Source organism: Anabrus simplex, chromosome 1 (genome assembly GCF_040414725.1).
Source record: "Anabrus simplex isolate iqAnaSimp1 chromosome 1, ASM4041472v1, whole genome shotgun sequence".
In the NCBI taxonomy this organism is placed as follows: domain Eukaryota; kingdom Metazoa; phylum Arthropoda; class Insecta; order Orthoptera; family Tettigoniidae; genus Anabrus; species Anabrus simplex.
Window position 1 is genome coordinate 1,165,087,830 of NC_090265.1, and position 22,334 is coordinate 1,165,110,163.

Consider the following 22,334-nt stretch of genomic DNA (forward strand, 5'->3'; position numbering starts at 1 on the left):
CTTGGTCTACGTTTCGTAGACATTGTATGAATCAATACAGATATAATTCTAGATGACTGGTGGAGTCATACCAAATCCTTGACACAGTGACGGGTTATAGATAATGTTCAAACGTGTATTGGTTAAGCAAACGAAAACTATAATTTTTCTTAAATGTTTCATGACATGTTTACACATTTTCAATGTGATCTTATTCCTGACATAGAATATTGGGAGTAAAATTTTAAAATATGAGTTGTCTATTAGACGACTGTCTGTAGGCTATATTTCAGAGCACATAACATGCATACATTTTCTTTAACTGAACTAGATATCCATGATAGCTGATCTAACAACGAGAAATTAACACACGACTCTAATAGTACCGTATAAGGAAATGGATATGGTTGTGCAAAATGGTGGGGAAAAATAACATATTATTCGCAAATAGTCACTATAACGAAACATTCAGAGGAAAAGTAAACTTTTCTTTAAGTACTGTACATATATTTACACTTAAAAGTAATGCAAATTCATTAATTAATTATTTATTTATTTATTTATTTAATTAATTAAATAAATAAATAAATAAATAAATAAATAAATAAATAAATAAATAAATAAGCATATACACAACTGGCCCTTTAATCCATTAGTACAATTTATCCTAAAACTTTCAATATATTTAATGATAAAAATAAAAAGTAATTCTTGCCTTAAAATATTCTTGACAAGTATGGTTTATTCATTATCACGAAATACATACGTTAATGTAATTATTAGGGCACCATTGGTGACAATAATCTTAAGAGGGTTCCTGGATATGGTTTTATTGATTTAATTAAATTCATTTATATTGTATTTATTTATTTATTTATTTATTTATGATAACAATGTGATTTTCACCCAGTTACATTAAAATAGACAAAAATTTCATGAATTAAATAAGTAAATTATAACAATAGATATTTCAGAATGTTAAAAATGTACACAATATGGTAAGCCATATTACGAGACTATAAGGTTAAGAACTAAAGAAGTTAAAAGTAATGCCAAAATATTAGTAAATAAATAAATAAATAAATAAATAAATAAATAAATAAATAAATAAATAAATAAATAAATAAATAAATAAGGGGAGAGGAGAACTAAAGAATAATGATCAGTGGCATTTGTATAAGAGAATTCCAAAGAATAGCAAGTAGTACAACGCAAAATAACCAATGTTTAGAACCGTAATAAATGAAATAGAATTGGTAAGTATAAGTTATACAATACATTATTAGCATGAAAATATAGTGGTGCATGTTGCATGTTAACAGTAATACAATTAACTGCGTAATTTAATTATGCGAATCGCATTATAGCAGAAAGTAAGGAACATATATATAATTTATTCGAATATATGTTGATGGTTGGATGAAGAGAATTACTCTTTACCCTTTTTCCTCTGGCTCGGAATTTCAATGCATTTATTTTAACATCATTAAGTCACTTTCTACTCAGGCGAGATGAGATTTAAAATTTTTAAGGTGAAAATAAGGCATTCTAAATTATATTGATTTGTGCATCTGTTCTATTCCAATTAATTAAAAAGAAGAGAGGAAGAAACGGAGAACAGGAGGTAGAAGAGAAGGAATGAATAAAGGGACTTTGGTTGGTAGAAAGGAAGGAAAAAATGTACGAAGGTACGAAGAAAGGAAGGGGCGAAAGTATGAAGGAATGATGTAGGAAGAAGGAAGGAATAAAGGCAAACAGGAAATAGAGACGAAGGAAGTTAATTAATTAGTTAGGGAGAATTTAAGATAGTGAAAAAGAAAAACAAAATTATAACAAATTATAACAACACAACACAAATATAACAATATATATTTATATATATTACCACTTTATTAGGGAATGTCATTGGTGTCAGAGACGAAAACGTCAGTTACGTTACCAGGGTTACCTATAGTATTTTGTATGTCATCCATAAAATAGACATCAAATTGCATAATTTGATATTAGCGGGTAAAATATTCATCGGATCATATCCCTACCGTATTTACAGAAAACGAACTGTTATATTGTTAACTATCCAGTGCACAGTTACTTGATAAAAGAAACAATAAGCAATAGTTTATCTTCTTCCTGTCTAGAATTAAGAACACCACAGGCATGAGAAATCTCTCCTATTAAAAGAAAGGCGGTCTTAGTTACTGCGTAAAGGCCAGAGAAACAGCATGAAATATATTAAAAACAAGCTGCTGACACGCAATGTTTAACCAGATTGAGAAAGTGACAATAAAAAATTTAAATAAGTAGTGCGTCATCATCTGGCACGAGAGCAATGGACATGCCGATATTCTGAAAGAACCTCGCATTTGGTTGCCTCAGTACTAATATGGTATTATAAATCGATCCTATGTGTGTCTCAAAATACAATATCTACAGAACAAATAGCTGCCCTTACCTTTCCTTTCACAATCCTGAGCGTCGAATAACAAACATGGAAGTTCCTTGCTCGCTGCTGATCGTGATGTAACAATGTGTCACGTCTGAAATCAGTCTTCCGTTTTCTTTCCCAACCAACTACAGTCTTATGTTTCATACATTGGATTTTCTTAGTCGTTACTGCGGTACTGTTTTACATTAGCGGCGTAGGAAATCGCGATCGTTATCAAACCGTATTTTCACTGTTTCTTCTTCTTCTTCCTCTTGGACTTTTCATAGTTATTTGAGATCGGCACTACATGTACAGTTGGCCGATTTTTACGGCGGATGTTCTTCTGGCGCCAACCACACGTGGAGGGATATATTCTTTATGGGGTCTCTGTGGTACTTGGTAGTGTGGAGTGGTTTGTGTAAACGGAGGTGTGTATTGAGACGAACACAAACGCTCAGTCCCTGAACCAGAGGAATCAACAAGAAACGGCTGAAAATCTTGACTCGACTAGGAACCGAACCCAAGACTTTCTGAACTGAAGGCCGCTACGCCATCGGGAGCATTTCAGAACATCTTGCGGTAATATACTGCTTGTCAACTGAGACCAACAGGCACACGAACATGATCAGGAAGATGAAAGAAAGCTAGAAGACTATGATAAAGGAGATTGAAAAAGGCCAGAAGAAGATGGATGAAAGCCAGAAGATGACGGAGAAGATAGAAGAAGACTAGAAGAAGATGGAAGAAATCCAGACAAGATAGAAAAAAACATAATATGATGGAGAGGAAGATGGAAGAAAGCCAGAAATAGAGAAAAGCCTTAAGATGATGGAGAAAAAGATGGAAGAAAGCTAGAAGTAGATGAAAAAAGATCGGAAGAAGATGACATTCAAGAAGATGGAATAAGGGCGGAAGATGATGAAGGTGAAGATGTAAGAACAGAGTAAGGTGGGATACGGACGAAGAAAGATCGCATATTTTGCAGGTCGACGCTGTGCCCAGATGACAGGAAGTTCTGCTCCAAGAGCGAGGGCGAGCACAAAGCTCCCTGTCGGAGGACCACCGTGGACTTTGAGGGAAACTGGAGCTGACGTCTGGATGGAAGCGCAGAGGAACTGTGGTCATAACGTTCCCCTATTCCTCTTGGCATACCAGTCTGCAATCCCGAGACCAAGGGATACACATCAACAAGGATGTTGTTTGGAAGAGAACTGACTCTCCCGATGGATTTAGCGTTTGGTCGACCTGGGGACTATCCTGTTCTGCTCGACCAGTATTGCCTGAAAATGGCAAGGAAACTGAAGAATCTACACGCCACCGTCCGGAAGAGATTCAGTGACCGAATGAACGCACGATACGACCAACGAGCGGATGGTGCCGGTACTCGTGAGAACGACCTAGTTCGTTTGTACACTCCTATTAGGAACAGAGGCTGCCCTCACGCTCTGGAAGCGCGCGAAAGCCCTTGCCGTGTAATGAAGGGAATAAATAACGCCATATAACGCATACACGGAGCCGAAGATGCAAGAATGTGGTGCATCTGGACCGATTGGCGCTTTACCGAGGAACAGCTCAAAATAGAATCTGAAAGGGGGCCAGCGCTTCGTGCTCATGTAACTGCCAGCCCTCTGGAAGACCCCTCCTGTATTTTCTGGAAGGGATGAGTGAGTCAGGCTAGGGATCTCCTAGCCGGCTGGAGGGCATGTGACGGCCTCTGCTTATATTATCCTTTACGTCTGGTGTCTCCGTGGATTTTCTGGAAGGGAAATTAGAACGTTCCTATTCCAGACGCACCCCAAATATACTAGAACTTTATTACAAGGTATATAAAAGGAGGCTCAACGCGAATATGGGTAGTGCTGGTCACAGTTGAATTGTTGGTGTTGAGTTATGTTGTGTTATCTTGTCTTGTGATATGTGTTGAGTAGTTCAGTGTGTGAAACAGTCACATGAGTTGATTGTGAGAGTTATCGGTCTTGTCTGGAATGGAACCAGGTGTACAGCAGTCGTGTTTTGTGATAACCAATGGACATGCTTTCGAACCTGGCTACATGAAGCTGATGTGTGAAGTGACTGGTGCATGAAAAGTGAACTGAAAGGTGAAACCTGTCAGCCAAGATTAGGAAAAGAGCTCCCGTTCTAGGTAAATACTGCCAGTTGGAGACAGTTATTTGTGAAGTGTTGTCATTCCTTGTAAAGAAAAATTATGTGTGAGTCCTAATTGGACCACGCTTGATTAATATGTCCAATGAAAACAGTCAGTGTTTTATATGTAATTCCCACAGTTAATACGGCCGCTTCGATTGTGGTTTTCGGTGTCTAACACAGGGATTCATTCTATGAATATTCAAAATTAATTACTTTGATCGCAGTTTCTAGCGTTTGATGTTTTCAACTAGGCTGAACATGCACCTTCATCTCATGAATTACGAGAGGTCTCCAAACGTAAATTTACAAAACGTTTGTTATCTATAAACGTGAAGTTAGGCTGGTTGCAATTGCAGCGGAACATTGTTTATGTTTCAGTTCATATTTTCATATCGGTTGGTATCACTGTGCTCTGCCATCTTGGTGAAACAAGCCAGGTAAGGATGAAGGGTCCACTGGACCGCAATGTTATTCGTTTCCAACATGCGAAAAATGTGCCGGCTAAGGAAATTCGCCTTCAGCTGGTTAAAACTACGGTGGAAGTGTGACAAGTCCTCAGAGTGTGGCAAAATTATGCTCCGAATTTCGAACCAGGAGAGTGCGGAGTGACAGACCACAACAGTTAGCACGGCAAATAAATGATTTTTATCCTCTTCTAGCTTTGAAGGGGCCTTGGGAGGCATAGATTTCAATGTGATAATAATGTCATAACAGCGGTCATAACAGTGGCTTCAAAAAATGTGTCCCACAATCAGATAAATGCATCAATTGCCATTAACACTATTTAGGAAAGAAAGTGCTAAGAATACGGTGTATAGTGTGTTGGGTACAAATTAATATATAAAACTGATAAATATACAAGGTAAACTTTCCTTCGGGACACCTTACTAAGCGGATAGTGTTAGAATTTTTACGACAGTAGAAATAAGTAACTGAACAAATTCCGTGGCAAAGATATTCTCATTATTCAAATAAGACACATTTTACTATGTCCGTTCACCTCCAAAAAAGTTATGTATAAAAGGAAATCAATCGTAAGCAAACCATAAACCACAATTTGATTCAGTGGATATGTAAGTCTAAGTACAAAGGGCACTAGGAAAGTTTTTCAGTGTGAGTGAATGCTTGAGACTTTTTCAAAATAATTTTCGCCACACTCAATACACTTCCCCATACGTCGAAACCAGTCACTAAACCAACTCTGCCACTTTTCTTCTTGATCCCATGCTGCCAGAAGCTCCTAATCGGATGCAAAACGCCGCCCTTTCAGCTTCATCTCCACTTCTGGGAAGAGCGCGAAGTCACATGGGGTAAGATCAGGACTGTATGGAGAGTGATCTAGCACAGTCAACCTTGATCTGGCAAGAAAATCCATTGTTACATTAGCACGATGTGCTGGTGCATTGTCGTGATGCAAGAGCTAAGTATTGAGCCGTGACCTTGGACGGAGCTGCTTGAGAGCCTGGATGACCTGAGGCAGACAAGTCTCTCTGTACCACTTCACAGTAACTGTGTTTCCAGTACAACCCGAGTCAGGATGCTCCGTTTAGTGAAGAATACCGCCATCATCCTTTTCTTAATTGACCTTGACTTTCGCACAGTCACAGGAGTACCCTCATCTTCAAATAGCCACACCTTGTTCTGGGATTTTGCTGGGACACCGAAATAATAAAGCCAAGTTTCGTCACTTGGAACGATGCTATTGACGTTACGCGAAGTCCCATTTTCAAACTGTTTTAGCCTTTCTCGACACCATTTCATTCGATGTGCCCTTTGTTCCTCTGAAGGTGAATGGGGCACCCAAAGGGAACAAACCTTTCTAACATGGAGATGGTCGTGTAGAAATGAATGAATAGCTAGTGCAGGGATGTGGTGGGTCTCTTCTGCCTGCCAATAAGTCAACCGCCTCTCTTGCTGCAACATTTTCCTCACAGCTTCAATGTTTTCCTCAGTCACTGATTCAGACGCTCGCCCAGAACGAGGATCGTCTTCAACCCCAAAATTTCCCATCTGGAACTCTTTGTACCAGCGGAAAATTGTTGTCCGATGTGGACAGTCTTTCCCCAGCACAGGAGTCATTTCCTCCAGGCACTGGTCAACAGGTAATCCACGAGCAAAATTGAAGCGGATACTTGCGCGATATTCACCTTTAGACCTTTGCTTTCAGTCCCACTGCTTGGTAAGAACTGATGTGAAGGTCGCGCCTTGCTGTCTTCTAGACCAGTTTTCACCCCTCGTTTCATCCCTCACCATAACAGGGGTGTCCAGCCAACCGCTTTTGCGTATTGCAAAATTTCCTAGTGCCCTTTGTACCGAATACAAATCTAAAAATATCAAAGTTCCTAATGGACGTTTGCGAGATACAAGGACATCAACTGTACAATTTTAACTTTGGTGAGATATTGCATTCCGACACATTATCGCCTTCATTACCAATGATAAATGATAACTTTATTAGTGTCTTTAAAACTACAATCATCATAAATATTGTCAACTTCATCATCACCATCAGATAACGAGTCTGAAAACGATGGAAGTACCTTGCCCCTAAAATGAGTCATTAGCAACATTATCGGTTAAATTTCTTTCACACGCTTTCCTTGGCATAATAATCAATTGTGATCAAAAAGTGAAAATAATATTCTTTTTAACGCAGACGTTCTTACTTTAGACGCTGTAAATTTCTTTCAGATCTACTAAGATCTTCTAGCGTTGTTTTTGTTTTTTGTGTAACAAATAATAGTTGTTATTAAATACGGGGAAAGTTTCCCACTTTGCGTGGAGACGCGTGCAGGACAGGAAATACCAACATGCAAGAAACCTAACAAAAGAAAGTTCATCAACAGGGATGCAAAAGAGCTCGATGTCTCACTTCTAAACGCGAAAGGGAGAAGAGTTCACCAGTGCAAAGATCTGTGCAGCACACAAGAACAGGACATCGTTGACATACTCTCCATGGTGGTGGATTCGATATTAACATCCATACTCAATTTCAGATGGAACCACGTGGAATAGTCACTGGCTTTTCAACATGCCGACTGCGATTCGAAACCCCGCCAATGCACGTGGGAATACATATTCATTATGGACTGTTATGCCTTTCGAAGTTCAGTCTGATAGCTCCTGATAATTAACTAAACAATCCTCTATTTTCAACTAGCTCTGTGTCCTCGTTTATTTTCACATACATCTCTTACCAATAACTTATTAAAAACTGAATCTATCCATCGTCGACATTATCTCCATCTGCCTCTCTAGCCTTCCATGGCCGAGTCCATTATTCTCCTGCTGTGGGTTACTGTAGTCACGTTCTGTCTCGTGAACCATGGGCAATGGCTAAATGTAAATGGCCTAGTAAGTTGTCCGAGTCAGGATTGCTAAGGAAAAGGAGTGGTATCTCAGATCTAATCTGAGTCGTGGCTCTCCGAGTGCTTAGTCGGATAGGGCTATCCAAACTACTGGTGGTTCATGCGTCATTCTCTTGGGCTATGTGTAAGAATACTTAACCAAAGCCGATAAATTTTACTCAATGAGGAGGCAGTTCCGAAAAGAATTTCGTAAGGTAGAATCCCTCACGGCAATAGCCATGGATTTAAAAAAATTGCCGATACCAAACATCGCAACAAACGATATTTACTACAGGCGGCAACTAAATTTTCACTCTTTTAATATTCATATCCTGTCCAACAATGATTCAGTTTTCTACACCTACGAGGACCAGACGACGTTTGCTCCTTTCTATACCAGTTTGTGATTGAAGTTCTCCCTCAAAAAGTTTGTGAACTTAAGATTTTTTTGTGACTCTTGTGGTGGCCAGAATAAGAACTTCAACGTATTCCGCTTTCCCCATCATCTCGTCATAGAGAAACATTGGTTTGATTGCGTGAAGGTCTTCTTCCCAGTTGGGGGCCATTCCTACATGGAATGCGACCGGAATATGGCCATTGTCAACCAGAAATCAAACGTCAAACCCCACATGAGTGGAGAGAAGTGATTAAGAACAGCCGGTTTGAGCCGTCTCCTTTCAAAGTAATCGTCTGCAAACGAGAAATCTTCGAAAGATGGACTAAGCACTTGGAAGAAGTCTGTAAACCGAAGTGCCCTTTCCCCATACGTTCAATTCGTTGCCTGAAAGTCGAATCTGACACTCCTGCTATGGTTTTTCACCGTGTCACTTTTTGTGGATCTTACAAAAGTTCCAATGTAAAGTGGCAAGCACCAAAAAAGAGGAAAAAGTAAGGATAAACCACAAGCAAGACGATTACCATTGGAAACAATCTATAATGGATCTTTGCCACTTGCGACAGCAAAATACAACGATCTCTGGCATTTGAAAAGTTTCTGGAAAAACCGAAATCCATATATTTCTATGAAAACCGTCCACAAAGTGATGAAGTTGGTGAAAATGAAGAAGACCTATATTTGTTGGACGAACTGTTGGACTAAATGGGTGTATAAAGTTGGCTAGTTTTGTACTCCATTAGAAAGTAATCTTATTCCCTCAGAGTCATGTTACTAATTTTTAGAGTAGGCTATATTACTAATATTGTTACGAGAACCTTGTATAAAGTGCAGCATTTAGTGAAAAAGAAGAATGTATTATGGATAAACTTTTGGATTAACAAGACTGTAAGACCATGATCAATACCTTGTTTTACTTAACATTTTTGCATTTTTTTACAATAATATTATGAATAATAAATCTTTTTGAAAAATACTGAATAAAAGTATTAACGTACACAGGTACATAAAACATTTCTGGTACCAGAAATTGAAATTGATTATTACATAACAAAAAGGTACAAATATTAGATTTTACTGATGTTTTGAACAAACTGTACTAATGGAGCCTCATCTTTTTCCCCTGAAAATATGTGCAACACAAAATATTTTGAAAAACTTCATTAGATTAAACTTTTCTATTTTCTGTCATAAAAGCTTTAAGTAGTGTCCTTACATACTTCATTATGCTAAAAACCTGTATTTAAGTTGATACTTACGTACCTAGGAGACTTGAAACTTTCTTTTTCATTTTCTGAAAAGACTACAAAGGGTGGACCCTCATCGTTTTGTACGTGCACCCTTCAAATGTTATGTCCGTGTGTTTGGGATTCCACATAAAACTGAAGATCTAGAATCTATGATCATGATATCAACAGTTAGATGAAACTGCAAGCTTACTTTTATCAATTTCAGATGGCGGGTATACATCACTGCCGAACTCGAGAAATCAGCGAACTATCAAAAACTAAGGCACTAATCCTCCTCCTGCATTCAGCTTAGTTCTTGGAAGGGTAGCGGCCATGGCCTTATTAAGGAACAGCCTGCTGTGAAAATGGGACTGGTGTGAAAATGGGAAACCACACAAAGCCTCATTCAGGGCTGCTGACGGTGGGATTCGAACCTAATAACTCCCGAATGCAGGCTTACAGCTACGCGACCCTAATCATGCGATCAAGAATATCCTTCGCAAACCACCGGCCATTTCCTTAACTCTTATAGGACCTATTCACGATGTATCGTCAATGCCTACCCCTGTGACAAAGACCGACGGACTATGTTGAACTCATCATTAACAGTTTTCAAAATTGACCCCTAAACTTACTAGCCACCGTAGCCGCGAAATACATTGTTGGGAAAGGAGCATTCATTTTTGCACCATTACTTGAGGATCGTGCCTTTGCTGGCAGGACCTAGTGTTTACAGTGCACTAAGTCTTCTGGTATGGGCTAGAGTAATTTTGTTACTTTCATTGATCTGTCTCTGTCTTATCCTTGGCTTTGACAAAATGAAAGTGACTGAGGTATGAGCGATGCTAGTAATGCCATTCCTTACGCAGCCAGTCCCTGCTACGAATGGTGTGAAAATATTGCTCATAGGGTCGGTTGGTGTATGCATTTCAGTGGGCTTGGCAGACTGATTTGTAATAGCAACTTTTGGCTCGGTGGGGAAAGCAACGGGAAACTACCTCACTCCTCATTTCCCTAGTACGCCTCTTCAGTGATGCCTAGGCCATCTATGACAGCTCATAGCGGAACTGTTGAGGATCCAACCAGCCTTCGGGCTGATGACTAAACATACGTACATACTTGAGGATCACCCCGTGTCTTCTTCATTTTCGCATCCGTGGGGTAAAAGCTTTGAGGCTGGATTGTAATCTCTTTGGGCAGGAAAGGAATCCAGATTTATAAGATCCTAGGGGAGAATCTCGGATGAATTCGAGTATACTCGTGGTTAATTTCTAAAGTACGATAATTATCCAGATGTAAATTAAAACTTGCATTGGCTCAGTGGAACACCCAGTAAATTGGAAAGAATTATTATGTTATCAATTCTCTTCTGGCCAAAGACGGAAAGATTGTGGTAGACCCTGGCAAGATTCTGACCGACTATAAGCCACGCGCGTATGTCGTCATAGTGGGGGAAAATTATTTATCCGACCCACCCTTCAGCATTTTAGACCTTTTAGAGACAAATTTAATTTATGAAATCATGAGATTCATATTACTCGAATTTTTCTGAACATTATGAATATCAACCAAAAAAAAATGAGACCCGTGGGATAACAGAGTTGTCTACTGTGATGCAACCTTTATATCACTTTCCCGCGCCAAAACGCAGGCATATACTATGATGGCCGACTGAGAACCAACCATTCTATAATTAACAGTTCGGGTGTTAAGACCTGTGCTTTCTCCTGGTCATTTATTTATTTGTGAATGGTAATAAATATTCAGGTTTTGTCATGGTAAGAATGAATACCAGCCCAGAAGAAGTATAGTAAGAACAGGTGGAGTGTGAAATGAAATAAATACTCATATTCGTGTGAATATAAAGTTCGTCCTGTATTTGGCGAGGGAAAGCAATAAAAACTCAACGGCATATCTCAGCACGTGAATTTCAGTATATTTCTCTTGCCTGTTAAATGTGTCGGATAGCGTAAATATTAAAGTATGAATTATAAGTGAATTGATAATAAATTATATGTTATAAGTGTACAGTGTTTTATATGGATATCCTATGAATGTAAGAATATCCGAGAAGAAACGTGTGAAATAACATTGAAGATTCACATATTTGTTAAGTATTAAACTTTTCAGTGTGTAGAATGTAAGAAATAAAATGGAATAATGTTCTTAATTAAGAATCTCTGAGAAGAAATATGTGAAATATGCATAATGTGTGTCAACATAGTGCGTTAAGCCCTTGCTGAACGTTCGGCGAACGGCAATATCTGATAATATGCCATTGTTTAGCAATAATCCAGGTGGGTGGCATTATTTGTATTCTCTAAAGTGTATTCTGCATCGTTATATTCTGTGTAAATAAGGACTAAAGTTTCAGGGCGATAGCTTGTTTGTTTTTTTTCTTTGCTTTTGTGTAAATATTAAGTGCTGTGTGGTACAAAGATGTTTTTCGTGTGGTCAGTAGTGAGACGTTTACGCAGATTTTATGTTAAAATCCCGGAGTTTCAGATAATTATTTTAAATCAGATTAAAAGAGGTATCGGATAAAGACAAGTTTTATGCCAGTTTGTCGTTAAAGAATTAGTGTGTCAAGATTTTGTGTCAAATTATAATGTATTAATGTACTGTAGTTGAGTGTTGGTAAATTTGTTTTGTAGATATCGGATACAGATATCGTAATGTCTTAATGAAGTCAAGATAAGCGTGATTTTTCTGTCATTCGAAGTTTGACATTTGTTATAAGTTTTCTCCAGTAGTTTACGTAATTTCAGAACGACGACGAATCCGCGAAATAAGCCACGGTATAAAATAAAAATAAAAAGACTAGCTGTAGTACTCGGCGTTGCCCGGATAGTTTCTGAATATTTACCTTTTAAGATTTGCATTACCAATTAGTTATGTGTGAAGTGAATTTTTATAGAATTCCTTTTTGACTTGCAGATTGATATGTTACGATCTATTATATAGTTTTAGAATTATTTAAATGCGTTTGATTTCAAGTTTTAGATTATTTAATTTTCGAGTAAAACTTTGTCCTTATGGAAGCTCGAATCTACTGGGAAGTATTTGATCCTGTCAAAAATAATAAGTGATAACTATATGTATTTAGCCATCGCACTATAGATACGATGTACAGGATTTCAAATGTCGATGAGACTGACCCCTCTCGCCCCCACCCATAAGAGATAAAAAATCTGGATTGTCACCATTCATCTCAGTGACCCCGAAAATTGTAGATTCGACACGGTTTTCGATTATTTTTATATCTCATTCCCCCCCATCACCCACACCCAAAAGGGGGCTGAACATGAACTTAAAAAAATTCGGAGTGTCACTATTCATTTCAGCGACCAAGAAAACTATGAAGTCGATGCTATTCTAGATTATTTTTATACCACCCCCCTCGCCCCCTGCCCATAAGGGTGCTAGGGGTGTCTTACCCCCACGCGGTTTGTCTCCTGATACTAATTGATAAGTGTACCAAGTTTGGTGAAATTGCTCCAGTGGTTTAGGAGATGTGTCATTTACACACACGTACATCCATTTTTATATATACAGTATTAAGATTTTTATATTTCACCCCCTTCCCATCCCCGCGCAAAGGAGTCCTATGAGTGCCTTACACAACAGTATATTTTTTCCAGATAGTAGGTATTATGTGTACCAACTTTGGTTGGCAGCTATGCCCAAACATACACGCATAATCTCGCTGCTCTAGAATCCTGGAGCTGACGTTGCCATGGTTACGGCAGTTCATTTCTTTTATCCGATTCCTAGAGCAGGGGTAGTGTGGTGCCGAAATCTCCGTAACGGTGGGTTTTAGGGCCTTAAAACATGGTTTTCGGGCCCATATGGCTTACCGAGTTTTGTTCTTTGCGTCAAGAGGATTAAATTGAGCTTTGTCTCGTCCTAATGCGACAAATTCGATATTTTGCCTATATTAGCCTATTATTTTTATATCTCCCTCCCGTGCCCCCTCACCTTGAATTGTTTTGAAAATAAAATACAGCCCATGTTACTCGCAGGCAATATAGCTTTCGATAGGTGAAGACATTTTTAAAATCGGTTCAGAAGTTTTTGAGTCTATTCGTTACAAATAAACATATAATTTTTTCCTCTATAATATTAGTATAGATTAAGATAGGCCATATAAAATTGTGTAAGAAATTACTCTGAGATCATATATAAACCCAATAGCCATGATGAGGAAGGGACGGACCATTAGAAACAGTGTTAAATAAATTAGTGGAGTTGAATTCCGGAATGATGTGATGCCCCGAAGGAAATAATAGAAGTCAGGATGTGTGATGCCCCTGAAAAGGGTAGTGAATGAGTTCCGGGATGATTCCCCGTGGAAATAATGTGTTAGAATAACATGAAAAGCATTATGAGAAAAAATTAATTTATAATGAATATATATAATCTGGCTTGTCTCAAAGTGATTCTTCCCATGTAACGTTACCGCAGGTATACAGTAAAATGACAGGTGTTAGTCGGCTAGGAGTGAGGACCTGCAAGCCTTTAGCCCGACGAGATGATAATGAGGAGCAACCAATCAAAATATTTAATGTCCACCTGTGGTCAAAATTGAATTTGATATATTTTCATGGCGTATTTTTTGTGCTGTACAAGTTCCTGCATTAAGATTTTATCTATCTGTATAATATAACATTGAAATACTATCTTGAAAGGGAGCGGTGAAAACAAATCGTACATTGTCCACGCGGGTGACTGAATCAGGACGTATAATGTCTACCAATGACATACGGTATTTTCATTTTACTTTACTTTCATAAAATGTAATAAATGTAGTCTATTCTAGACTATAACATTCTGCTTATAATAAATTTTTGTACTGAATCAGTTTTTACAAAGTAATTTTAGCCATCGTTGAATTCCTTAAGGCAGGTATTCATTTTATACTGTTCTAAGTAGTATTGTAAATTTGAAGTTATTGAAATGCTAATTTTTTAACTTATAATTTTCAGGTATTACAATTAATGTGAACTAATGATGATAAAAATACAATAAATTCATTAAAACATGTAATGTCCAATAAAATAGATCAAAACGTATATTGTCCAAAATATAAACTAACTTTTTAACATCCCCAACAAACTATTGATCTCTTGCAACATGACATGTAAGTCAGTATCCCAATAAGAAACCAACTGTGAAAACTGCATTATATTTTATTGAATAATTCAGGAGCTATCAGTTTTTCGCTTCTCCTGAAAAACTCGTATTAATGGACATTACACGTTTTGATTGGTTGCTCCCCATATACCGTATTTAGACCACTGCGAGCCAGTTATTGGACGACTGTCTGGGAATATTTAAGAATGCCAGAAGTAATAATAATAATAATATTACGTGGACCTCGTAAATGATAGATACAATGTTTTGTATACTAGATTCATGTTCTTTGAGATGTGGGAGAGATTGTTACAGAGAAATCTCGACACAGTTAGTTTGTTGTGACAGTAAATTATTAGTGTGTGTTGTGGCGAATTTATCGAATGGTAAAGGTAGTTTTGACGGCGCTCGTCTGCCACACACCAACAGCTGGGATTTGTGGTTTATTTATTAGATGGGATCACTTCTGGCTGTCTGATAGACCATTACGTTATTAGATTTGTACGGCAGTGGTCTGTTAAAACGTAGTGAGTGCGGCTAGACTCACACGCATTTTATTACTTTGTTAGCGGACCACATGGAGAGTTGTAAATAATGTCAATATTTTAGGGTTAAAAGGAGTTAACGATGAAGGAAATATTGTTTCATGTCATTATTTCCGTACCTTGTAATAGAAAAGAATCGATATTCGTTCAGTGGAGAGCCACTACTTAATTATTAACTCAATTTAGATATTTTGTTCAGTCGCCAATTATCAGTGTTCAGTTTGTTTTCAATGTTAATCATTATTCAAGTCAGACATGTAACTTAGTCGCCAATTATCAGTGTTCAGTTTGTTTTCAATGTTAATCATTATTCAAGTCAGACATGTAACTTAGTCTACAATTATCAGTGTTCAGTTTGTTTTCAATGTTAATCATTATTCAAGTCAGACATGTAACTTAGTCGCCAATTATCAGTGTTCAGTTTGTTTTCAATGTTAATCATTATTCAAGTCAGACATGTAACTTAGTCTACAATTATCAGTGTTCAGTTTGTTTTCAATGTTAATCATTATTCAAGTCAGACATGTAACTTAGTCTACAATTATCAGTGTTCAGTTTGTTTTCAATGTTAATCATTATTCAAGTCAGACATGTAACTTAGTCTACAATTATCAGTGTTCAGTTTGTTTTCAATGTTAATCATTATTCAAGTCAGACATGTAACTTAGTCTACAATTATCAGTGTTCAGTTTGTTTTCAATGTTAATCATTATTCAAGTCAGACATGTAACTTAGTCTACAATTATCAGTGTTCAGTTTGTTTTCAATGTTAATCATTATTCAAGTCAGACATGTAACTTAGTCGCCAATTATCAGTGTTCAGTTTGTTTTCAATGTTAATCATTATTCAAGTCAGACATGTAACTTAGTCTACAATTATCAGTGTTCAGTTTGTTTTCAATGTTAATCATTATTCAAGTCAGACATGTAACTTAGTCGCCAATTATCAGTGTTCAGTTTGTTTCAATGTTAATCATTATTCAAGTCAGACATGTAACTTAGTCTACAATTATCAGTGTTCAGTTTGTTTTCAATGTTAATCATTATTCAAGTCAGACATGTAACTTAGTCGCCAATTATCAGTGTTCAGTTTGTTTTCAATGTTAATCATTATTCAAGTCAGACATGTAACTTAGTCTACAATTATCAGTGTTCAGTTTGTTTTCAATGTTAATCATTATTCAAGTCAGACATGTAACTTAGTCTACAATGATCAGTGTTCAGTTTATTTTCAAAGTTAATCATTATCCAAGTCAGACACTCAACTCAGTCTGCAATGATCATTTTCAGATGACCGTGCTTATTGGTTTATTCATTTTAAATTAGTCTATTATAAACTAACATAACCTGAAATTTATTTGTGTGTTAACTTAAACGTAAACTCAAGTTTTATTTACATTTTCATAAATATTGCAGTTCAGTTGAACAATATTCTACATAATTTAAAAATAGTTAATAATTAAAGTAACTTTATTTCTGGGTGTCTGGTTGTGACACATGTATTTTTATAGAGATATCAGGGATTGATAATATTGAATTTTGGAGCACCATGCCTTGCCAAGGAGCAAGTTAACCTGTGAAGTAAATGCCTTTTAGCGTATAATTAATCGGTTCAAATATAACCGGAGATTGTTTCGGTTCCATTCGGAGTCCGGTTGCGTAACTGAATTTTCACGCACCAAGTGAATTGACCAACGGCGTTACTTGTAATCAGATAGTAATTTTCAGGTTTTTATCTTTTCATTTTGTTGTTATTGAATTCTATTCTGGCAATGACAATTGACGTTTAAATTAATTCAATAACAATAAAAATAATTTTTCTGAGGTCTTCATTTTTATCCACGTTTAGGTCAAATTTCTGTCAGCTGTTTCGTTGACGCCATTTTTAAATTTTATTCGATGCCTCACATCTATTGAATTTAGTATTAATTATTTTTATAATGAATCCATTTTAGCCCACTTCTTGAATTTTATTTCAAGTAATAATTAGATTTCCTTTTTGCCACCCGCCGATTCAAGTCAACAAGTGACTGAAGAACCCGAAACCCCCTGAGAATAGAAGAATCTACATTTACAAGAGCCAGAGTCAGATGTTGACAATCGGTAAGCAAGGGTGCAATATATTGCCGATGTGCACACGAGCTAAAGAGATGGGCTGGTGATATTTCGTCGATAGAATAAACCAAATATTTCTTTAAATAAATGTTTCAAACAAAACTTATTTATCTTCCCTATGAAAAACGTTAGTTTTGCAATATTTTGGAAACATTTTGGTTTGACGTAATCTAGGTTATGGCGTTCCATTCTACTCTACCGGAAGGTAGACCTATGGCTGAATTTTACTTTTATTTATTTATTTATTTATTTATTTATTTATTTATTTATTTATTTATTTATTTATTTATTTATTTATTTTTCTGGTGGTTTCAAAGTCGCACTAACACATCGTAGGTTTACGGTGACACTAGGATTGGAAAGGTAGCGGCCGTGGCCTTAATTAAGGTATCAGCATTTTCCAGGTATGTAAATGAGAAACTAAGGAAAACCATCTTCAGGGCTGCCGACGATGGGACTCGAACCCACTACCTTCAGAATGAAAGCTTACAGCTACGCGATCCTAACCGTACGGTCAACTCGCTCAATGAATTTTACTAATTTTCGGATAAACTTCAAATTCCGACATTATAAGACGAGGAATGCTGAATCGACTTTGTTCCACCTTTCAAAATTCCGTTTACGTCTGCAGGTTTGAACCCACGATCTTTGGATCCGAATATTGACACTGGGCCACAGATATACACACCCATACTACAGATATGTGAAAGGAGAACCACAAAATATGTCACGAGCGCCTCGGTCTCGTTAACCACAATAATACCAACCCGTGGCACAACAGCCCATCAGGAAGTTGATCTGCCAAAACGACTGCTGCCCATCCAGATGGCTCACATATAGTGGAGTCCACGTGATCAGCGTGATGACATCCTCGGAGTTATTACTTCTTTTCCTTGGTTGAGTCCACTGTGACTAATATCTACCAGTTCATCAGTTGGTGTCACTAGGCTAAGTTAAACTACTTCCTGCAACAGGGGTCAAGTAACAACAGCAGCAAAAAGAATTTAATTCATATGTTTAGTATAGGTTGAAAAATAGAAATCCTAAGGCGAATGTTTTTACACTCTTCCTCAATGGTTTCCTTTTCAGTCCATCAGTCGTGTCAAACTGGACTTCAGGACAGATATAGTTTTATTTTTACTGCGTAAGTTGGCCACGTGGTTTGGGTCATATAGCTGTGAGCTGGCATTCAGAAGATGGTGAGTTTGAACTCCACTGTCAGCAGACCTGAATATGGTTTTCCGTGGTTTCCCATTTTCAGAACAGGTAAATGGGCTTTACCTTAATGAAGGCCACTCTTAGCCCTTCCCTACTAGCCGATAGTCGCCATGAGACCTATCTGTGTCGGTACGACGTATAGCAAATTTTAAAACATGCAATATTTATGAGAGTGACAATATGAAGGAAACTAGTCCATATAGAGTACAGTGAAACATTGCCACACTATCTTAAATACAATATAAAATATTACAGATCATTGCACTGTTCATTATTTACAGATTTGTGCACATATAGAGAAGTAGCACTGTAGTTTCAACTAGGTTTGAACTGCAGTTTCCAGATTAAAAGTATCACATTTCATAAAGAGCTCAAGTTTCGTTACCATCTTGAAAGACATAAAATGCATATTAAAATGACAGTTCAAACTTGATCTAAGCACTTGCTGTCCACATCACTTTATAATAATAATAATAATAATAATAATAATAATAATAATAATAATAATAATAATAATAATAATAATCGATCTTCTTCTTCTCCTTCTCCATAATAGAAAACAAGCCCTCGGCTATCATCAACCGTTAATAACCGTTAATTATCAGTGTATTCATTTGCCATTAACAGTTTCTCTAGTTTTAAAATAATGACTGTGGATCGATTAGAAGACTCCCGCCTCGCTATTTCAAACCTACCAGACAGAGTAATAATATGTGTTCGTTTTCCGCAACTGTAAATTATTCTATTAACTCATATTACTCTAAGTGTTCATTAAGTCATTCCTCTGGGATTCGCTGCTGACGGGCGAAGAAAGTGGTGCTTTCAGTCGTTCGCGTGATCTCTCTCCCTAAACTCTTAATTAGTATTCCTAGTCTTTGTTAATTTCTTCTTTATCACAAGACACTCGCAATGTCTGCTCTTTCCTTTATTTTCTTTGATAGTGGTTTGACCTAGCACTAACACATGGAAGAAATTTGGTGACGTGAGGATGAGCCAGAGTTAGGATTAGGGAGCAAGCGGCCGTGGCGTTAATTAAGATACAGATCCAGCATTTGCCTAGTGTGAAAATGGGAAACCACAGAAACTTCTTTTCAGGCCTGCCGGCAGTGGTGTTCAAACCAATATCTGTTGTATTTTCACAGTTTTTTTACTACACCTACTGCACATTCATTAACGGAGATTTGCGACCACTTTTCGTATTACCTGTCGATATTTTTCTGCTTGTCTCAGACTTTCAGAGGTAGGAGACTTAGTTTGGTTCACTGTCTTATTATGCAACTATGATATATTTATTTCTTTTCATATTTCTGTTCAAGTCCTGTTAGCTGCATTTACGATCTTCGGATACACCGAGGTGCAGGAATTTTGTCCCGTAAGACTTATTTTACGTATACTCAGTACATATACCACACTGGGTATTATTTGAACTTATTTGAACAATTTTAACCTTTTCACTCCCAAGTTTCTTTCAGCCTTATGCATGCCGCATACCAGATTTTTCTGCAGGTTTCGACAGTGGTTGTAATAGGCCAAAATAATTTGTATTTACACAGCTACTGAAAGGTCATGGAACGACAATATTAGCAATAGTTTTCTCCTAACACTTTTTCCAAAACTTGAAAGAACTTAGCGTGGTAAATGTCGACAACTTGTTTCACTGAAACTTATGTCCGACTCGTTGGCTGAATGGTCAGCGTACTGGCCTTCAGTTCAGAGGGTCCCGGGTTCGATTCCCGGCCGGGTTGGGGATTTTAACCTTCATTGGTTAATTCCAATGGCTCGGGGGCTGGGTGTTTGTGCTGTCCCCAACATTCCTGCAACTCACACACCACACATAATACTATCACAATACTCCATCACAATAACACGCAGTTACCTACACATGGCAGATGCCGCCTACCCTCATCGGAGGGTCTGCCTTACAAGGGCTGCACCCGGCTAGAAATAGCCACACGAAATTAATTAAAAAAAACTGAAACTTATCTCCACTATATGCATAAAAAATAGACTCATCATAATTGCCTAAAATTTATAAAATATGATATTTCGTTATGCTTTCTTTACACTCCCGTGCACCCATCTCAGAAGACAGCTGTGAAACAAAAACACAAGGCACATAATTATTGTCAAAAAACGGTATACGATTTATGAATCGTCCGTCGTCTGAACAAAGCAGCGGGAGAAATGTTGACATCCGAGTTAACTCGGGCATGGGATGGAAAAGGTTAAATACCACCGAACAGAGTTTCTACCATCTGAATCACTCAGTCCAGCAAATTCACATAATAGCAGACGCTTTTGCTTCGGTGTCATACAGTAGCATACCACGTATTGTTCATTTTTTCAATCGAGAATCAAATGTTTGCAAGAAAGGATTTGTCTATAACGATATTTTCACTTCTGGAAAGGCACAATACACATGATGAATTTCTCCGACCAAAGCTAACAACTCTATTCCATTTACAGTAATGTCCCAGTTACTTATTTGTTTTGATTATTTATGTAAACGTTATTTCTGTACATGATACAGAAATGGTACAGTAATACCAACAATATATGTTGCAAAATTTCAGAATGTATGGTTTCTTATTTAAACCCCCAGAAATGAACATTCAACAATGAGGCGATCCTCATGCTCCCTTGCTCCAGGTACTTCTATGATGAGTTCTGGGGCAGTCGTGCACCGGGTACCAGAGTCCAGTGTCGGCTACTTGTTTTACGTCGCACCTACTCAGAATGTCTCACGGCGACGGTGTGACAGGGCAGGGCTAGGATTGGGAGGTAACTGACCGTGGTACAGCCTGGTATGAGGATGGGAAACAGTGAACAATCATTTCTTAGAGCTGACGACAGTGGGATTCGAACCCACTATCTACCGAATGCAAGCTAACAGCTACACGGTCCCGCCCTTGCAGCCATTTCACTCGGCAACGCTGTCAGTAAGTCGGTGTCTGTACAGTCCATTAGTAGTTAAAACGTATGTTAATCAAGAAACATTATTATTATTAATCCAGCGAGTCGGATACGCTGTTTGGTTCACGTAGCTGCATTCGGAAGATACTGGGTTCGAGCTCCATTGCCGACATCCCTGAAGATGGTTTTCCGTGGTTTCTCATTTTTGCATGAGGCAAATGTTGGGACTGTTCCTTAATTAAGGCCACATTCACTTCTTTCCAAATCCTAGCCCTTTCCTATCCCATCGTCGCCATAACACCTGTCTGTGTCAGTGTGACGTTAAGCAAATAGCTGTAAGAAATATTATTATTATCATTATTAGCCTACATACGGTGAGCATCAAGGCCTTCGGTTCAGAGGGTGCTGGATGCGATTCTCGGCTGCGGCGGGTATTTGAATCGCGTGTGGCTACTTGTTCTTCCTGAGGGACTGGATGTTCGTGTTTGTTCCAACGCACTGAACTTCATACACACATTATACCCCACTACCAACCAACACAGATACACACAATAGTGATAGGGTTGGCAGCAGGAAGGGCATCCGGTCGTAAAACAGGGTCAAATCTTCATGTGCTGCGCAGATCGCAGCCACGATTCCACAAGGGTGTGGGGAAAGTGGTAGTTGAAGACTAACCTACGCACATGCATATATCACACATATATTTTCATTATGTCTAGGTAGACTGCTATGCCCTTCAGCATTCAGCCTGCAAGCCTGTGATATTGAACTAAACGCTTCAAAAATCATCTTTTTGCACCTAGTTCAGAGGCTTTATTATTATTATTATTATTATTATTATTATTATTATTATTATTATTATTATTATTATTATTATTATCGTCATCA

At 37.7% G+C, this 22,334-nt stretch overlaps 1 protein-coding gene across 1 annotated transcript in view; it reads right to left on the reverse strand.

Moving 5' to 3' along the window:
• The window catches only part of LOC136877143 (pancreatic triacylglycerol lipase), an 80,784-nt gene that overhangs the window by 38,047 nt on the left and 20,403 nt on the right, over positions 1–22,334 (reverse strand). The window lies entirely within an intron of this gene.